Below are 19,227 nucleotides of genomic sequence, written 5' to 3' on the forward strand. Positions count from 1 at the left end.
CATCTGGTGTTTCAATTGAATTTGGATTCCTTTTGTGATTTGGTCAATGAATGGATACATGGGATGGTTTTGATTAATTCTTTGAAGCATAGTAAAACATATCTATGATTTAATTTGTGAGAACTTCGGATTAATATTGATGAACATAAAATATGTTGTTATGATTTGGTGAGTGTGAATTCCCAAACCTTAGTACCTTTATACTTAGATTTACTTATTTTATTTAGTTTATGTTTATCCTTTAATTTTCAAAACTCAAGAATCAAAACCCTTTTGGAACTAGATTAGGATTTAATTAGTTTAGATATAAATTGCTCTTTCAAAAATACAATTCTCTGTGGGATCGACCTCGTACTTGCAATCCATTAAACTACAATCGATTCGTGCACTTGCGAGTTAAATAAATTTGCACAACACCTTGCACCCTGAGAGAAACAGATTTACACATACCCTCACTCAAGATTGCTGCCTCATTTGCTACCCTCACTTGTAGATTGTGTGGTAGAATTAAACCCAAAGAGACCTTATTGAACACAGATGTATCGATAAAATTATGAGTGCTACCCGAATCGATTAAAATCACAACCCTTTCATTTTTAATGACCCCCACTACTCGCATAGTATTAGGGTTCAATGAGCCAGATATAGCATTTAACGAAATTTCAGATTCTAACATCTCTTGAATAATAGGTTCCGACAAAGGTTCTACCTTATTAGAGGTATCATAGAAAATTTCCTCGGTCTTGTCATCAATAGATACTTCAGTTCCATGTGAAAGATAGAGTTTAGGGGCCTTACATTTGTGAGTGGGACTCTACTTTTCTTCATAGTTGTAACATAAGTCCTTCTCTCTTCGTTTGTGCATTTGAGCTGGTGAAATTTTCTGAACAGGTACCAGAGTTGAAGCTTTGGATGTAGAGGAGTATTGAGATATCTGCAACCCCCCATGTTGTCTGGAAGAAGCTCTAGGCGGTCCCCACTGTTGCTGACTATAGGAAAAGGAAGAACCTTGAGGTTTAAAGGCTCTGTGGGAGCTGGATAAATACTCCTCTTGCAACTTAGCCAAGCCAAAGGCTGCTACTAGAGTGCGAGGTGCCAACATCCTCAAGGGAAGATGAACCTCATCTTTAAGACCACTGAGATAGCAACTTAGTTTATATGCATCAGAGAGTCCACAGAGGCGATTAGAGAGAGACTCAAACTGGACTGTATATTCTGCCACCGTAGATGTCTGTCGAAGCTTGACCATGGACTCCATGGGATCATCATATGTTGGACCAAATCGAGTGAGCAGAGCTTGAAGAAAAATATCCCAAGTAGGGAACTGACCTATTTCATCTGAGTCCTGGAACCAAACCAGTGCCTCACCTTCCATGTGAAAGGAGGCGATTCGAAGGCGCTGGTACATAGAAGTCTGGTAGTAGTCAAAAAACTAGTTAACCTTATAAGACCAGCCTGCGGGATCTTCACCATTAAAGCGAGGAAAATCAAGGCGAATATCCCTAGTACGAATCTGTCTGTCTCTGAAGTTATCGTTACCTTCATCCTCCTGGAACCATCTCTCATCTCTTTCTTCCCTACGATCATTGTCATGGGCACGCCTCTCTTGTCGTGCGTCTCTGCGGGGTGGTTCATGTCGTCTGTCTGGTGGGGGCTTAAGGGGTTGATTAGTCTGGTTTGCCAATACAGTACGAATCATCTCAGTGAGCTCATTAAGTTTCCCATCCACGGTGTCATTGACAACTTGCTACTGAGTCCAGCTATCTTGGCATTCCTTCACTAAGTCTGATATTTGAGCTAAATGAGTGTCGTTAGCCATGGAGAAAAAAAAAATTGGTGGTATGGAAGCAAATGAAGGGAGGAACGGAGGGCTCTGATACCAAATGTAAGGGGTGTTTACTGGCAGTGCAGATTTACAAGGGATACTGTGGCAAAATGAAGGAAGGTTGAAGATGATAATGGAGAAAAAAAATAGAGTGCAATAATATTAAAGATAAGCTGCTTCGAGAGAGCGACTCTCCATAGACTCAGGTAATACAAATATTCCCAAATCTCCTCTTCTACCCCTCTAGCCTAGCCTTTATATCCAGCATTCTGTTAGAATCCTTTCTAACAGATTTCCACCTATTCACACAAGCTGACAAACGACAGCTTGAGGGGATATTACAAACACAGCAGCGTGAACACAAAACGTAAATACAAGGTAAAATGACAAGGTAAATAAAATAAAGCATTTAAATGATAAAGGATGCCAACTGTGCAGAGCAATCTTCTAGAGGCTTCCCCTTCCTCTTCACTCGTGTCTTGCCACTGAGTGACTCACCACCATGGCCCAGCTCCACCAACAGCACCCATAACAAAAAATCAATTGGCCATGGGTTGCAAAAGAGCGATGGGTTGCTGATTTGGTTCTCAAAAACCGGCTTTTCATCTACCTCAAACTAGGTGGATTCCAACTATGCGTCCTTTGGTGGAGTCCAGCAGAGTTCTTCGGTGGAGTCCGGCGGTGGCTTTCGACGGTTGCGTTTGGCAGGGGAGGAATGCCCATAGCCACTGCACAAAGCAACCATCTTTCGGATCACGATAATTTTTCGGTTTGGGTTGGTTTGTTTTGTTCCTTCAAGCATGTAAGATTCCTGCAATTTTTATCCGGATTCATGAAACCTCGTTTATTCAAAGCTTCGTAATTGTAATTTTTGTTGAATAGTTTCTTCTGGGCTGGGATGGAGAAATTGCTTGTGGTTGGGTATGGAGAAATTGCTTCCGGTGATGAAGAAGAAGCGAGGAAGAAGAAAGGGGGAAAAATGTCAAATTATTTCAATTTTTTGTTTAAGTTGAATGTGATACTGAACCGACATGGATTTACCGTGGATTTTTTGTTTTAAAGGTGGACACGTGTCGTGATATTTTGTGATTTTGTGGCGATGACATGGACTTCATTTAGTGGGGGATTGACGGAAATTAACGGAGGTGGGGATTCAGTCTTTTTCGAAACCTGAGGTACTAGTTTTGTCATGTTTTAAAGCCTAGGGAAAAAAAAAAAAACATTAAATCCTAGATACCAAAAATGTTATTAACCATTTTTTTAATAGCATGATATCTCAATATTTTTATAAAGTCGATCTACGGATAATTTCATCGCGTATTTGATGCACATGGTCCCAACACAAGTCCACCATTTTATTTATTTATTATATGTAGTAGGGAAAACATTACTTACCCTCGAACTTTTCAGCATTTTAGTAATTATACTTCTAAAGTTTCAAAAATTGCAATGTCAAATTCCCATGCATGTTTCAAAATTTTGCAGTGTTATTCCTACTGTTAAAGTTTAAGCCCCGTTTAGTTTGCGAAATGGATATTCCATTAGGAAAAGAAATAGGTATTACTGAGAATAAAAGAGGTTGGAATGGAATACTTATTCTAATTCTTTAATTTGGTAATAATACACATGGTCTAATTAGAATTGAATCAAAATTACTAAAAAGCTCACATTATTTTATTTTATTTTTTCAATTCATATTAGAAAAAAAAAATTAAAAAAACCTTAAGAAAACCTAAAAAATAGTGGGTGGCCGACCACCCCAATAGAACCGGCCGGGGGTGGTATGACCACCCTTGGAGCGGGTGGCCGCGGCCACCCTCGACGACCTACAGGGTGGTTGGGGCCACCCCTAGAGCAGATCTGGGGGCCACCCCCTTTGATTTCCATTTTTTTTTTTAAGTTTAAAATAAAATAAAAAATTATAAGGGGTTGTTTTTTTTTGAAAAATCTATTCCATTCTATAAGGAATAACTATTCCTCTCATTTTTTATAGGAATAGTTATTCCTGTGTATATGAGATTAGTCATTCCCATGGGAATAACTAATTTCAGGAATAGATCCATACCAAACAAAAGAATGACTATTCTATAGGAATAGCCCATTCTATTCTATGGGTCCATTCCACAAACCAAATGGACCCTTAGGGTTAAATCAGATGGTAAACATGTGCAATGCCTTTTGTACCCTTATAAAACTAATAAAAATACAGAACTAACCTTTAGATTTTAAGGCAACCTAAAACTTTTTTCAAACAAAAGGTTTATTTCTTTCCTTTATTCATAGCATAATAGCCTTTAAATACATAAATTATTACAATATTTTTTAGGGTTGAGTTAAGTCAATCGACTCTTATAAAAATATAAAACCTAATAAAACTACTATTGACATAATCCGGAAACACTTTTATATGGGAATAAAATAAGGACTAACATGAAAATAACATAAAGATAAAACCAAATAATGACACACACAATCAAATGATAAAATTGGTCATTGTACTCAAGAACGAAATTATGAGAGTGTATTGATTGCATAAGAGTAGCACGTATTATGGAAGACAAAACCAAATAATGACTGATTCATCGATCAATAGACTCTTATGAAAATATGAAACCTAAGAAGACTATTAGTGAACATATTAGGGAAACAGTCTTACATGAGAATAAAAAAGAAAAAAAATATAATTTAGCCCCCCAAATTATCAGCTATTTGCGATTTAGCCCCCCAATGTTAAAAAAGTAATAAAGTAGCCCCCAAACTACCAACTAGTCGCAATTTGGCTACTCCATTAGTCATCTGTCAAATAGGATGAAAATTTCAATACGAGGTTGTTTTGGCAAGGTTACGTTACTAAAATGCCCTTTTGAAAAAAAAAATCAATTTTAAAAAGGGTTTAGGAAATGACATCATTTTCACTCTAGTCCCTAATCACCAAGCAACTTTGTTTATTTGTTTTCACTCTCTGTGTTTCCATGCTTGTTCGGATTTCATGGCGATGTGGCAAAGCCGGTGGGTTCTTGGCAAGGGAACGTACGGCACGGTGTTCTTGGTTGAACCCGGTGACCCCACGGCTCCACCGTTCGCTGTTAAGATGTGCCCACTTGAGAATTCGTTCTCCCTCCTGTTGGAGGAAAAGAGTGTTGGCGCAACTGTGCGGTTGTCTGGATATTGTTTCCTACCTTGGGAGTTCACTCACCGTCAAAGATGGTACCAGACTCTACATCTGTTTCTTGAATATGTGGCCGGAGGTACTCTTGAAGATTTGATCAAGAAAGAGTTGAGTTCGTGCGACTGGGACATGCGCCGCTATGTGCGTATTTAGTAAGAGGGCATTCGTGACCAACCTAAGAGACCAATCCAAACCTCCCTCTCTGTGTTCTATGATGAACTCCCTCCTGTTCGTGTGCACAAGTTATTTGTCCAATTTTGGGCACCGTAAGAACCGATTCTCTGATTCAATCAAATATCCCAAAGGCCGATGAAAGCCCGCCCAATAGCAAGAAGGCTATTTCAACGATTGGAATGCTTCCTTCCTCGATTGATGAGGCCTAAGGAGTGCCTTTTGTGCTTTGCTTGCCAGTTAGTTTTGCGTATCAATTCCTTGCTTTCCTTCCCCAGCTTAAGTTCAGTTCCAAGTCTTAGGTGAGAGGTTGTATGGAGAAGAAAACGAAGAAACGAAGCTGCTGTGACATCGTTTCCTAAACCCTTTTTAAAATTGATTTTTTTTTAAGGGACATTTTAGTAACTTAACCTTGCCAAAACAACATTGTATTGAATTTTCAATCATATTTGACGGTGATGACTAATAGAGTAGCCAAATTGCAACTAGTTAGTAGTTTGGAGAACTACTTTATTACTTTTTGAAGATTGGGGGCTAAATCACTAATGGCTGGTAGTTTTGGAGGCTAAATTATATTTTTACCATAAAAAAATGACTAACATGAAAATAACATCAAGACAAAACCAAATAATGACGCAATAATTTTAAAAATTTAGAAGATAGAAGAAAGACCGAAAATGATGAGTAGCAAGTCTCAAATATTATATATATTCAGAATAAAAATTCTTGCATAGAGCTTGTTAATTTATTCCTAATTGAACACAAATTTGGAAGAAATTTGCTTCAACTTATTCTAATAAATATCAACTATCTTGTAACATTGCTCATGCATCATTTTCTAAAAAAAATCAACATAAAAATATTCTCATTTTTTTTCTTTCACTTTTTATATTACATTATTCACTTTTTATTACTATTTAAATAACAAAATCTATATAAAATAATTTTTGTTTTTTTTTCACTTTTTAATACAAAAAATTTAAAATTTTATACTACATCAATTATTTTGGACCAATGCAAATATGCTTTACTAGACTAGGTCGAACAGTTGTTTGATCCACGGAAAGAGAACAGTTGCTTGAAAATATGTGTTCAGAAAGTAAAACAAAATGCAAATCAATGCAGCTTTTTCGAGAGCAAATTAACAGGAAAAACCAAAACACGAAGGTTATTCTTGAAAAAAAAAAAAAAAAATCCCACAAGTAAGGGTGGGTATTGGTTATAATGGTACTAGTAACTCTATTTTTGATAACTAACCAAAATTATCGGTTAATTTGGTTAATTAATCGATAACATTTGGATAATAAATTATTTTGAAAATTTCAGTTAATAACGGTTCAGATAATCGGTTACCGTCAGACCACCACCGTGCAACCCACGAGGCTCCAATGTTGTAGTACCGAGCAACCCATGACCACAAGGCTCCGACAATGCACCATTGACAACTGGAGTCAAACCACGCTGTCACAGACTCATGACAGAAGAGGAACACGACAACGACAGAGCTAGAGAGAGACGGTTGGGAGATGAGAGTGACGAGAGAGTGCCTTGCGAGATATGCAAGGACAAAGGACCACACATGTGCCCCTTGAGACCAATGAAGGAAGACTAGCATGGGCGTCTCAACTTCTTCCTAAAAAATTGATCCCAACACTTCAAACGCTTGTGGTCGTGGCCGCTCAGAAGGTGGGTTCTCTTTTGTCTCACTAGCATGTTCGTATGAGTAAGATAGCAAGGAAAACTTGCTTTTAGGAGGAATACTTTTTGCTGCTTTCTCATTGAACTTAAATAGAGAAGAGTTATAATTGTAGTTGATCACATCAAGCTAACAAGATAAGCATTGATGTGATAAGGTATCTATCTACGCTAATTAATACAAGAAGATTAATTACAATCGATCACAAGAGGTGTGATCGAATACAAACAGATTACTTAAATGTTACCTGTTTGTATTATAAAAGATAAGTAAGAGTGGTAAGAGTCCCAATAGGAGTAGGAAGTTTACGGCGATTGGTTGTGCTCTGGCACTGCGATCGAGCACTCTAGTGATTGCGCTCGATCGCCCTCGGGATGGTATTGCACTATGGTACTCTCAAGTACTGCAATCGAGTGCTTAAGTGATTGTGCTCGATTGCCCTCGGGTGCTCTAGTATTCTCTGGTACTGTGATTGAGCGCTTAAGTGATTGTGCTCGATTACCCACGGGATGCTCGTAGTGTACTTCCTTAACAACCCCTCTCAAACTGATGGGAGGAGAGGTGACCATTAGTTTGTCTCTAAGGAATAGAAACCTTGTGGATGTGAGACCTTTTGTGAACATGTCTGCGCACTCATTAGTTGTTGAGATATAAGATGATGCCAGGTCTTTGTGAAGTATCTTGTCTCTGATAAGGTGATAATCAACCTCTATGTGTTTGGTTCGAGCATGATAGATAGGGTTAGAAGCTAGGACAATGGCTCTTAAGTTGTCATACCATAATCGAGGAGGTTTTTGGAGCATGATGTGTGCCAAATATTGCATATTTGGACCCCTTAATTTACTTGTGTTAATCCTTTAGCTGTGTTATTATCTGATGTTCTGTGTTAGTTTTGTGTTTTTAGTATTTTGTAGGTGTTGAAGAAAAACTACTTTTTGGAAGAAAACATACTTTGAGAAGACCTAGATGATGTGGTTAAGTTTAACCAAATCCAAGAAATGGGTAAATCGGATTAAGGATAAGATTGGATAAAATTTCGAATTGGATTCAAATTCAGATTCTACACGTCTCAGTATTTTGACCATAACTTTTCGCTCACATATCCGATTGAGGTGATTCAAGTGGCGTTGGAAAGCTAACCCAAAATACTACAATTCATTGTGAAATAGGATTTTCCTAATTCGGACGTTTACTATTCCAAAATCGTCCCGTAATTAAATGGTACAAACCTGGACGAATTGTATCCGATTTCAACTTGTAAAACCCTAAGTTTTAGGTCTATAAATAGGGAATTATCAGATTAGTTGAGGGGGCTACGAATTTGAAGATTGCAGAGGAGAAAGAAGAGAGTTTAAGGTTTTCCTAACTTTTGAATCTCTACTTTGTGATTCTTATTTGTAAGTACTCGATTTTACATTATGAATTCAATCAATTTTGTTTTGTCTTTCAATAACATGAGAGGCTAAACCTTCAACTAAGGTTAAAGATGAAGCCTCACTTATGATTAGCAACTTTGTTTCATGTATGTAATATTTCCCAATTTAATGGTTTAATTGCTCTATTGTTTTACTTCTAATCAATTGGATTGAATAACTCTTGGATATCTTTTGTGATTCAAGGATACACTTGATGATTTAAGATTATTCAATACAATTGATTGCTTGGTTTTCTTTGTTAAAAATTGGATTTCTTTTGTGATTTGGGTTATGAATGGATACATGGGATCTTTTGATTAATTCTTTGAAGCAATAGTAAAACAAACTTAAGATTTATATGTGAGAACTTTGGGGAATATTATAGATCATGAAATTATGTTGTTATGAATTTGTGAGTGCGGATTCCGAAACCTTAGTGCTTCGTCATAAGATTTCAATCACTTTAAATTGCTTATGCTTTGGCTTTTTCATTCAAACAAAAAAAACTCTCAAAAATTTGGAACTAGACTAGGGTTTAATTAATTTAGATTTAAAATTGCTTTCAAGAATACAATTCCCTATGGGTTCGATCTCGCACTTGCAATCCATTAACTACAATTGATTCGTGCACTTGCGAGTTAAATAAATTTGCACAACAAGTTTTTGGCGCCGTTGCCGGGGAATTGTTTATTTTTTGAAACCAATTTATTTCTAGATCGGTTTTATTCTTCTACTAGTTATAATTAGGATTTTATTTTTCTGCAATTTGTTTTATTTGTGTTACTAATACACAAAAAAAAAAAAAAAATTAAAAAAAAAAAAGATTTTTCTTTTTGTTTTTTGTTGTTGTTTTGTTTGTGTTACAGCCCTGCTACGATCGAGCACACTTGTGGCCAAGACAGCAACCGCAACAGTTCAGTAGATTTTTGCCAAAATCTTTTGGTCCTTTTTTGTGAGTTTTTAGTTTCTGTTTAAATTAATTTCTGCTTGCAATTGTGTTTAGTTAGTTTAATATAATTTAATTTAGTTCAATTCATTTCAGTTTGTTAGTTTGTTAGTTTGTTAGGTTGTTAGTTCCTTTTTGCATGTTCGGTCGTAGATCTTTAAATCTGGAGTTAAACACTTTTGATCCCGAAATTGAAAGAACGGCGAGAGAGAATTTAAGACAGCCATCAAACTCACCCACCAATTCTCAAAGTTCCGAGTCTGATTCGGAAAAGTCTGTTAAGATGGGAGAACGAAATCAACCTAGATCCCTCAGGGAGCTGTTCGTACCCAATATTACCAACACACCATCATGTATAGTGTTGCCAGCTACTCGCTTCGAGCTGAAGCCGAGTACAATAGGCCACCTTCCTGCATTTAGAGGATTAGAGAATGAGGATCCATATGTTCATGTGAGGATTTTTTTAGAAATTTGCGACATTGTTAATACACAAAATGCCCCAGCAGAAGCGGTGCGCCTTCGGTTATTCCCTCTGTCCCTACATGATAGGGCGAAATCCTGGCTACTCAACAATAGACCTGGATCTATCACTTCTTGGGATATGTTGCAAAGCAAGTTTTACCACAAGTTCTTCCCAATTTCCAAAATCAATGCCCTCCGTCTACAGATCACCAATTTCAGACAAAAAGAAGGGGAAAGATTCACCGATAGCTGGGAGAAGTTTAAAGAGCTTACTATAAAATGCCCACTCCACGGGTTTGAGAATGAGGTGCTAGTTCAAATTTTCTACAGGGGACTAACACCAAGTGAGCGAAACTCGCTTGAGACAATGAATGGTAGAGAATTCTTAAGTGTTTCTGGGGATGAAGCTTATAAAACTTTCGATGAAATGGCTGAACGAGCGCAACAATGGGATTTTCAAGATAGTTGGGACAGACAACAACCCGCTCCCAAGACAGGAAGCATCTATGAGGTGAGGAACGATGCTGAATTAAGGGAGGAGTTCAAGGTTCTCAGGCGTCAGTTTGACACTATGGTCCTAAACAAACCAGTGAATGCAGCAGATACTTACCACGTTGATGCATGCAGGTTATGTGATAGTCAAACGCACTTCACTCAAAACTGCCCAACTCTGTCAACAAAGTACCCAATTGAGCAAGTCAATGCCTTCAATGAGTACAAAAAACCCACCACTGGGCTGTTTTCCGAAACTTACAATTCAGGGTGGCGGAATCACCCCAATTTCTCTTGGAAGCAGAATCAGCCATTGAACCAAAGAGATACCACTCAAGCTCAGAATCAGTTCAGGTCATCTCAACAAGCTCAACCGCCTGTTTATCAGTCTACCACTCAAGTGCCTGCACCACAGTCATCACTGGAAGACATGATGAAAACATTAATAGAAAAAGTCGACCGGTCCAACTCCCAAGCTATACAAGAGCTCAAGAATTCCAACACCCAATCTATACAAGAGCTCAAGAATTCCAACTCCCAATCTGTACAAGAGCTAAAAGGTTTCACCAATCAAGCCATACAGGAGCTGAGGAATTCCAACATGGCTAATAGCAGAGACATACAAGAACTTAAGCAGGCCATGATCAAGGTAGAAGGGCAAGTTGGCCAGATAGCAAATCAGGTGGGGGAAAGAGAAAGAGGGAAGTTCCCTAGTCAACCCTTGCCTAACCCAAAAGGGCAATTTGTGATTGGAAGTTCCTCCGCCTCTATGCATGGTCAGGAGCATGTACAAGCCATCACCACTCTGAGGTCAGGCAAACAGGTGGATAATCAAGTGGTCATGCCTGAAGAGGCCACTCAGGCTGCAGAAGAGAAGGAAAACTTGGACAAGCCTGCGGAAGACACAGGACCGGACATTGCCATTTCGAACTGACGATCCTTCCAAAAAGTATATACCCAAAGCTCCATATCCAGAAAGACTGAAACCGCCAAAGAAGAGCTCGAAGTTCGATGATATTTTGGAAGTGTTCAAGCAAGTGCAGATAAACATTCCATTCCTAGATGCCATCCAGCAAGTGCCTTCTTATGCCAAATTTCTGAAGGATTTGGTCACCATCAAGAGAAAGACGAACGTCCCCAAGAAAGCTTTCCTGACTGAGCAGGTCAGCTCTATCTTGCAATACAAGATGCCTGTAAAGTATAAGGACCCTGGATGTCCTACCATTGCTTGCAAGATTGGTGACAATCGAGTTGAGAAAGCTCTGTTGGATTTGGGGGCTAGTGTAAATCTACTGCCATATTCAGTATTTGTTCAGTTGGGATTGGGAGAGTTGAAATCCACTTCAATTACACTTCAGTTGGCTGACAGATCTGTGAAGGTTCCAAGGGGAATTATTGAAGACGTCCTGATCAAAGTTGATAAGTTCTACTACCCTGTGGACTTCATTGTCTTAGATACAGAGACGAAAAATGCAGAAATTCAAGTTCCAATCATATTAGGGCGTCCCTTTTTAGCTACGGCTAATGCCCTAATCAACTGTAGAACTGGAGTCATGAAGATATCATTTGGAAACATGACAGTGGAACTGAACATCTTTGATATCAGCAAGCAACCATTTGAGTATGAGGAGGTCAGAAGCACATGCTTAATTGAGGAGATAGTAGAGAAAACTGTCAATGAACCAGATATTGAAGACCCCTTGGGAGAATGCCTGATTGCACTGGGAAGTGACATGGCACTGGACACTTTATTGGAACAAGCTGACGCCTTGTTAGACTCAACGCCTGAGATAAAGACGGAGACTACAGAAATTACTTTGACATCGTCCCCTGATCCATCTTCATTAGCAGCTGAGCCTGTCAAGCGGGAGTTGAAGCCTCTACCAGACACCCTGAAGTACAAGTATCTGGATCCTATAGAATCTCTGCCTGTGATCATTGCTGCCGATTTGGATAGTGATCAGGAACATGAGCTGCTAGAAGTTTTGAGAGAGCATAAAGAAGCAATCAGGTGGTCAATAGAAGATATCAAAGGAATCAGCCCTGCAGTAGTGATGCATAAGATTCATCTGGAAGAAAATGCTAAAACTTCTCGCGAGCCACAGAGACGGTTGAATCCGGCCATGCAAGAGGTAGTTCGAGCAGAGGTAATTAAACTTCTGGATGCGGGAATCATATACCCAATCTCTGACAGCAAATGGGTGAGTCCCATTCATGTGGTGCCAAAGAAGGCAGGGATTACAGTTATCAAGAACAAGGAAAATGAGTTGGTCCCCACTCGTGTGCAGTCAGGATGGAGAGTGTGCATTGACTACAGGAAGTTAAATGCCGTGACAAGAAAAGACCATTTTCCTCTACCTTTCATCGATCAGATGTTGGAGAGATTGGCAGGCCATGAGTACTACTGTTTCCTTGATGGTTACTCCGGCTACAACCAAATTCCACTGGACCCCGAAGATCAAGAGAAGACTACTTTCACTTGTCCGTTCGGTACGTTTGCCTATCGCCGTATGCCGTTTGGATTGTGCAATGCACCAGCCACTTTTCAGCGATGCATGATCAGCATCTTTTCAGATATGGTTGAACGTCACCTGGAGATCTTCATGGATGACTTCTCAGTCTTTGGTTCATCATTTGGGGAAGGTCTACATCATCTCACATTGGTGCTGGTACGGTGCAAGGAGAAGAATTTGGTTCTGAATTGGGAAAAATGCCACTTCATGGTGAAACAAGGAATTGTTTTAGGGCATGTAATTTCCCACAAAGGTATCGAGGTTGACAGAGCTAAGGTTGATCTAATATCTAACCTTCCGCCCCCGCGGACAGTTAAGGAGGTTCGGTCATTTCTGGGACATGCTGGGTTCTACAGAAGATTCATCAAGGACTTTAGCAAGATAGCAAGACCTCTATGTAATCTATTGGCAAAAGATGTTCCTTTTGACTTCAATGACAAGTGCCAGACAGCCTTTGAGATTCTGAAAAAGACCTTAACTTCTACACCAATCATTCAGCCACCTAATTGGGGGGTTCCGTTCGAGATAATGTGTGATGCCTCTGATTATGCTATGGGAGCCGTTTTGGGTCAGCGAGTAGAGAAGATTCCGCATGTCATATACTATGCCAGCAAGACTCTGAATGATGCACAACTTAACTACTCCACTACTGAAAAGGAGTTGTTAGCTGTAGTGTTTGCTCTGGATAAGTTTAGATCTTACTTGCTAGGGTCTAAAGTCTTAGTCTACTCGGATCATGCTGCACTGAAATATCTATTGTCAAAGAAAGATGCTAAATCTCGTCTCATCCGGTGGATTCTATTGCTGCAAGAGTTTGATATTGAAATTCGAGACAAGAAGGGTTCCGAGAATGTGGTAGCTGACCATCTATCTAGGCTAGTTGTGGACTTCAATGAAAATGCTGTGCCGATTGCTGAGACATTCCCTGATGAACAACTTATGCACATCTCTCAAAATCCTGCACCATGGTTCGCAGACATAGTGAACTACCTTGTCACTGCCCAAATGCCATCACATTGGACTAGGCAAGACAAATCAAAATTCTTGGCTGGGGCGAAGTACTTCTTTTAGGATGATCCTTACCTGTTCAAATACTGCCCAGATCAGATTATAAGGAGATGCATTCCTGAAAATGACCAGCAAAATGTCCTATCTTTTTGCCATGATCATGCATGTGGAGGCCACTTCAGTTCTAAAAAGACCATGGCGAGGATTCTTCAAAATGGATTCTATTGGCCCTCTATTTTTCGTGATGCCCATGTCTACTGTTCAGCCTGTGATAGATGCCAGAAGTTGGGGAGCATTGGAAGAAGGAATATGATGCCGCTGAACCCGGTCCTTATTGTGGAGCTATTTGATGTTTGGGGCATTGATTTCATGGGTCCCTTCCCTAATTCTTATGGGTATCTTTTCATCCTTGTGGCGGTGGATTATGTTTCGAAGTGGGTGGAGGCTATTGCCTGCAAGACTAATGATCACAGAGTCGTGTTGCAATTTTTGAAGGAAAATGTGTTCGCACGTTTTGGGACACCACGTGCCATCATCAGTGATGGGGGGAAGCATTTCTGCAACCGATATTTTGAGCAACTCATGAAGAAGTATGGTATTACTCATAAAGTTGCAACTCCCTACCATCCTCAGACAAGTGGGCAAGTTGAGATATCCAACAGAGAAATCAAGAGGATATTGGAAAAGACGATGAACCCAACAAGGAAGGACTGGTCTCTTCGACTCAATGACGCTCTGTGGGCATACCGGACTGCATTCAAGACTCCAATTGGCATGTCTCCCTACCGACTCGTGTATGGCAAGGCTTGTCACCTCCCTGTGGAATTGGAGCACCGGGCTTATTGGGCTATAAAGCAACTAAATTTCAACCTCACCAAGGCTGGTGAGCAAAGGAAGTTACAGCTAGATGAATTAGAAGAATTGAGGAATGATGCCTACAACTGTGCCAAGCTATACAAAGATCAGATGAAGAATATCCATGACCAAAACATTTTGAGAAGATCATTTGAAGTTGGTCAGAAAGTCCTCCTTTACAACTCACGTCTGCATCTGTTTCCAGGAAAGCTCAAATCCCGATGGACTGGACCATTCATAGTGCGTGCAGTTTCTACTCATGGAGCCATCGAAATCCAGGATCCTAAGAATGGAAGTGCTCTCAAGGTCAATGGTCAGCGGTTGAAGCCATTCTTGGAACTGGAAATTTCGGAGAGTGAGGAATTGCCTTTGGAAGATCCTACGTCGTCTACTTAATCATCAGCAGTGAAAAGTCTGGCTGAAGACTGTAAACTTAGCGCTTATGGGAGGCATTCCTTTTTCTTTGGTATTTTTAGTCATTTTTTGTGTTGTTTCGTCTATCTTCATTTTTGTTTTATTTTTTGTGTTTTTCAGGACAGGTGTTATTATGAGTAAGTTTGGGGGTCGTCTCTTTGCTCACTCTGGTTCCTTATACCTCTTGGTATTGTGTTTCTGCCTACATTGAGGACAATGTGTGATTCAAGTTTGGGGGTATGGAAAAACACTTTGTCTATCTTTGTCTATTTATTTTTGTTTTTATTTGTTTAGTTTTATTTGTCTTTTTGTGTTAAAAAAAAAAAAAAAAAATTGAAAAAAAAATTATGCTATGTTTTTGTCAAGTTTGAGTTAAACTGTGACTGTGGTTTGCATTTCATTAGCTTTCTTAAAGGGTTGAACACATCATTATGTCATTTGGAGTCTGAGTCCTTTGACTTATTTTTGGGTAAAAGAGATTTCACTTGTTTTGAGATAAATTTTTATGAGCACATTAGCATGTTTTCTGTGAGGTATGATGTTTGAGCTTAAGATTGTTCTCTTTGAGATTTGTTGGATGACCTATTGATGAATAACCATTGGCTTGCAAGATATAAAAAAATAAAAAAGTAAATAAATAAATAAAAAGAGAAGGAAAAAGAAAAGAAAGATCATGTTGAGTTTTTCGATGAGTAACCGGACCTCTTGCCTCATTAAGCATTGAGTGTTCGTGTCAAAAGGTGTGAAATTCAATATTGATTTAAAATATGGCTAGTCTGGCTTCGTAGCCTTTTTGACTTAAGTTACTAAGCCCTTAGAGATGTTTTACATCTAGTGCCCTAAAGCCACCTGGCTCGGGAGTCATTGGCCTAACACTTGTTACATGGGTCAATTAGAAAGCTTAAGGGAGTTAGACACTACAAAGTCTGCAAAAAAAAAAAAAAAAAAAGAAAATTGCATATCTTGCCTTGGTTGTTTCATCTGTTAGGGATTCTTACAAATTTTATGGAACTTGTCTTGAGTTTAAGCTGAAAGCTTCATGATTGTATGCTAATTACACTTTACACATTTCAGAACATATGAAGTCTAAATTGTTCATTTATGAGTGGTTTGATTCTGGATTTCCTTTTGATAGTGATGATGGTGTTTGTCTTTTTAAGTTTGCTCATGAATAAGAACCATGGTTTATGTGAAGCTTCTTTCTTGTTAACAACATAGTACTACAATGTTTGTGGGTATCATTCCTGTTAAGCCCTCACGAGACTTCACTCGTCCACTAGGGATGCCTAGGGGTTTAAAAGGCTTGTTGCATATGCTAAATGCAATCGTCTCTCCCACGAAAGAGGATTTATGTTTTGTTTTGTTTTGTTTTCATTCTATTTTTCGTTTTGTTTTGCTAAGGGACTAGCAAAAGTTAAGTTTGGGGGTGTTTGATGTGTGCCAAATATTGCATATTTGGACTCCTTAATTTACTTGTGTTAATCCTTTAGCTGTGTTATTATCTGATGTTCTGTGTTAGTTTTGTGTTTTTAGTATTTTGTAGGTGTTGAAGAAAAACTACTTTTTGGAAGAAAACATACTTTGAGAAGACCTAGATGATGTGGTTAAGTTTAACCAAATCCAAGAAATGGGTAAATCGGATTAAGGATAAGATTGGATAAAATTTCGAATTGGATTCAAATTCAGATTCTACACGTCTCAGTATTTTGACCATAACTTTTCGCTCACATATCCGATTGAGGTGATTCAAGTGGCGTTGGAAAGCTAACTCAAAATACTACAATTCATTGTGAAATAGGATTTTCCTAATTCGGACGTTTACTATTCCAAAATCGTCCCGTAATTAAATGGTACAAACCTGGACGAATTGTATCCGATTTCAACTTGTAAAACCCTAAGTTTTAGGTCTATAAATAGGGAATTATCAGATTAGTTGAGGGGGCTACGAATTTGAAGATTGCAGAGGAGAAAGAAGAGAGTTTAAGGTTTTCCTAACTTTTGAATCTCTACTTTGTGATTCTTATTTGTAAGTACTCGATTTTACATTATGAATTCAATCAATTTTGTTTTGTCTTTCAATAACATGAGAGGCTAAACCTTCAACTAAGGTTAAAGATGAAGCCTCACTTATGATTAGCAACTTTGTTTCATGTATGTAATATTTCCCAATTTAATGGTTTAATTGCTCTATTGTTTTACTTCTAATCAATTGGATTGAATAACTCTTGGATATCTTTTGTGATTCAAGGATACACTTGATGATTTAAGATTATTCAATACAATTGATTGCTTGGTTTTCTTTGTTAAAAATTGGATTTCTTTTGTGATTTGGGTTATGAATGGATATATGGGATCTTTTGATTAATTCTTTGAAGCAATAGTAAAACAAACTTAAGATTTATATGTGAGAACTTTGGGGAATATTATAGATCATGAAATTATGTTGTTATGAATTTGTGAGTGCGGATTCCGAAACCTTAGTGCTTTGTCATAAGATTTCAATCACTTTAAATTGCTTATGCTTTGGCTTTTTCATTCAAACAAAAAAAACTCTCAAAAATTTGGAACTAGACTAGGGTTTAATTAATTTAGATTTAAAATTGCTTTCAAGAATACAATTCCCTATGGGTTCGATCTCGTACTTGCAATCCATTAACTACAATTGATTCGTGCACTTGCGAGTTAAATAAATTTGCACAACAGAGCACATCATGTAACTCTTTGAGAAGCATTCTTAACCAAGAGATTTCAGCATTAGTAATAGCCATTGCTCTATATTCTGCTTCTGTGCTAGACCTAGATACACCTGGTTGCTTCTTAGCATGCCAGGAGATTAAGTTATTCAAAAAAAATACATAGTAGCCTGTAGTAGATCTTCTGTCAAGTGGATCACCCGTCCAATCCAAGTCATAGTACGCTTGTATTTGGAGTAGTCCAGGAGTAAAATGTAGACCATGATCTGGAGTCCCTTTTAGATATCTGAGAACTTTTTTTGCAGCTTGAAGATGAGTAGTCGTGAGACAATGCAGAAATTGACAAAGTTTATTGACAGTATAGGCAATGCCTGATCAGGTAAGAGTACAATATTGCAATATTGCAAGGCTCCAACAATGTGTCTGTAGGCCGTGGGATCTGGGAGAGCATCACCAACTAGCTTTGTCATCTTCTGCCCTGAGGTGCAGGGAGTTGCATAAGGCTTAGCTCTAGACACGTTGACCTATGTAAGAAGATCAACTATGTATTTGCTTTGATTGAGATGTAGTCCTGTCTTGTCTCTCAAAACATGAATGCCAAGAATGTAGGACAGGCAGCCTAGGTCTTTGAGTTTGAATTCCTGTTGCAAACTAGAAATTATTAATGCAATGACAGTGGAATCAGTACCAGTGATTATAATGTCATCAACATATATTAGGATAAATAGATGTACTGAATCTCGATGAAGTATGAAGAGGGATGTGTCTACTAAGGAGCCAATAAATCCCAGGTGGAGTAGAGCCCGTGAGAGTCGATAAAACCAAGCCTTAGGTGCTTGTTTGAGACTATAGAGAGCCTTTTTGAGCTTCATACAGGGAGCTTACTGTCCACGAAACCAGTAGGTTGTTCCATAAATACTTCCTCAGATAAGTGACCATGTAGAAATGCATTAGATACATCCAGTTGTTTGAGTGGCCAGTTGTAATGCATTGCTAGAGAGATAAGTATGTGTATAGTGGCTGGTTTAATGACTAGAATGAAAGTCTCCTTATAGCCTATTCCATCTCTCTGTTGAGAACCTTTAGCCACAAGTCTGGCTTTGTACCTCTCAATTGAGCCATCTGAATGCTGTTTCACCTTGTACACCCATTTGTTCTTGATAATATTGTGGTTTGGTGGTCTAGGACAGAGGGAACAAGTGCCATTATCTAGAAGAGCTTGGATTTCACTTTCCATAACAGAAAACCATTGAGGTATGGGAGCAGCTTTGGCAAAGGTAGTGGGAACTAGAGGTAGGATAAAGCTGGTCATGGCCTTGAAAGGATTTTTGGTGGATTTAAGAGAGTGGTATAGTTTGTAGTCTAGAAAAATTTTAGGTTTGGAGAGTCCTGTCAATGATCTGGTATTCATATGTGGAGATGAGGATTTAGGTGAAGGGGAAATGGCTTGAAGCAAGGAGGCATCATTAAAGAGGATAGTAGAGTCAGGCTGTGGTGCTGCAGCTAAAGATAGTTCATCAGGGTTGAAAATGGATGTAGGAGATTGAGCAGGTGACTAAATGATGAGA

The 19,227-nt window shown here is 38.6% G+C and overlaps 1 non-coding gene and 1 pseudogene across 1 annotated transcript; one reads left to right on the forward strand and one right to left on the reverse strand.

The window, feature by feature from the left end:
- Window positions 1–9,874: 9,874 nt before the first annotated feature.
- Window positions 9,875–9,981, reverse strand: LOC132180161 (small nucleolar RNA R71). Its single transcript, XR_009440054.2, has one exon. It is a non-coding gene; the product is annotated as a small nucleolar RNA R71 (small nucleolar RNA).
- A 70-nt stretch (window positions 9,982–10,051) lies between these two features.
- LOC148586264 (uncharacterized) lies at window positions 10,052–14,948 on the forward strand (annotated as a pseudogene).
- Window positions 14,949–19,227: the final 4,279 nt, after the last annotated feature.

Source organism: Corylus avellana, chromosome 4 (genome assembly GCF_965113065.1).
Source record: "Corylus avellana chromosome 4, dhCorAvel1.hap1.2, whole genome shotgun sequence".
Lineage (NCBI taxonomy): Eukaryota > Viridiplantae > Streptophyta > Magnoliopsida > Fagales > Betulaceae > Corylus > Corylus avellana.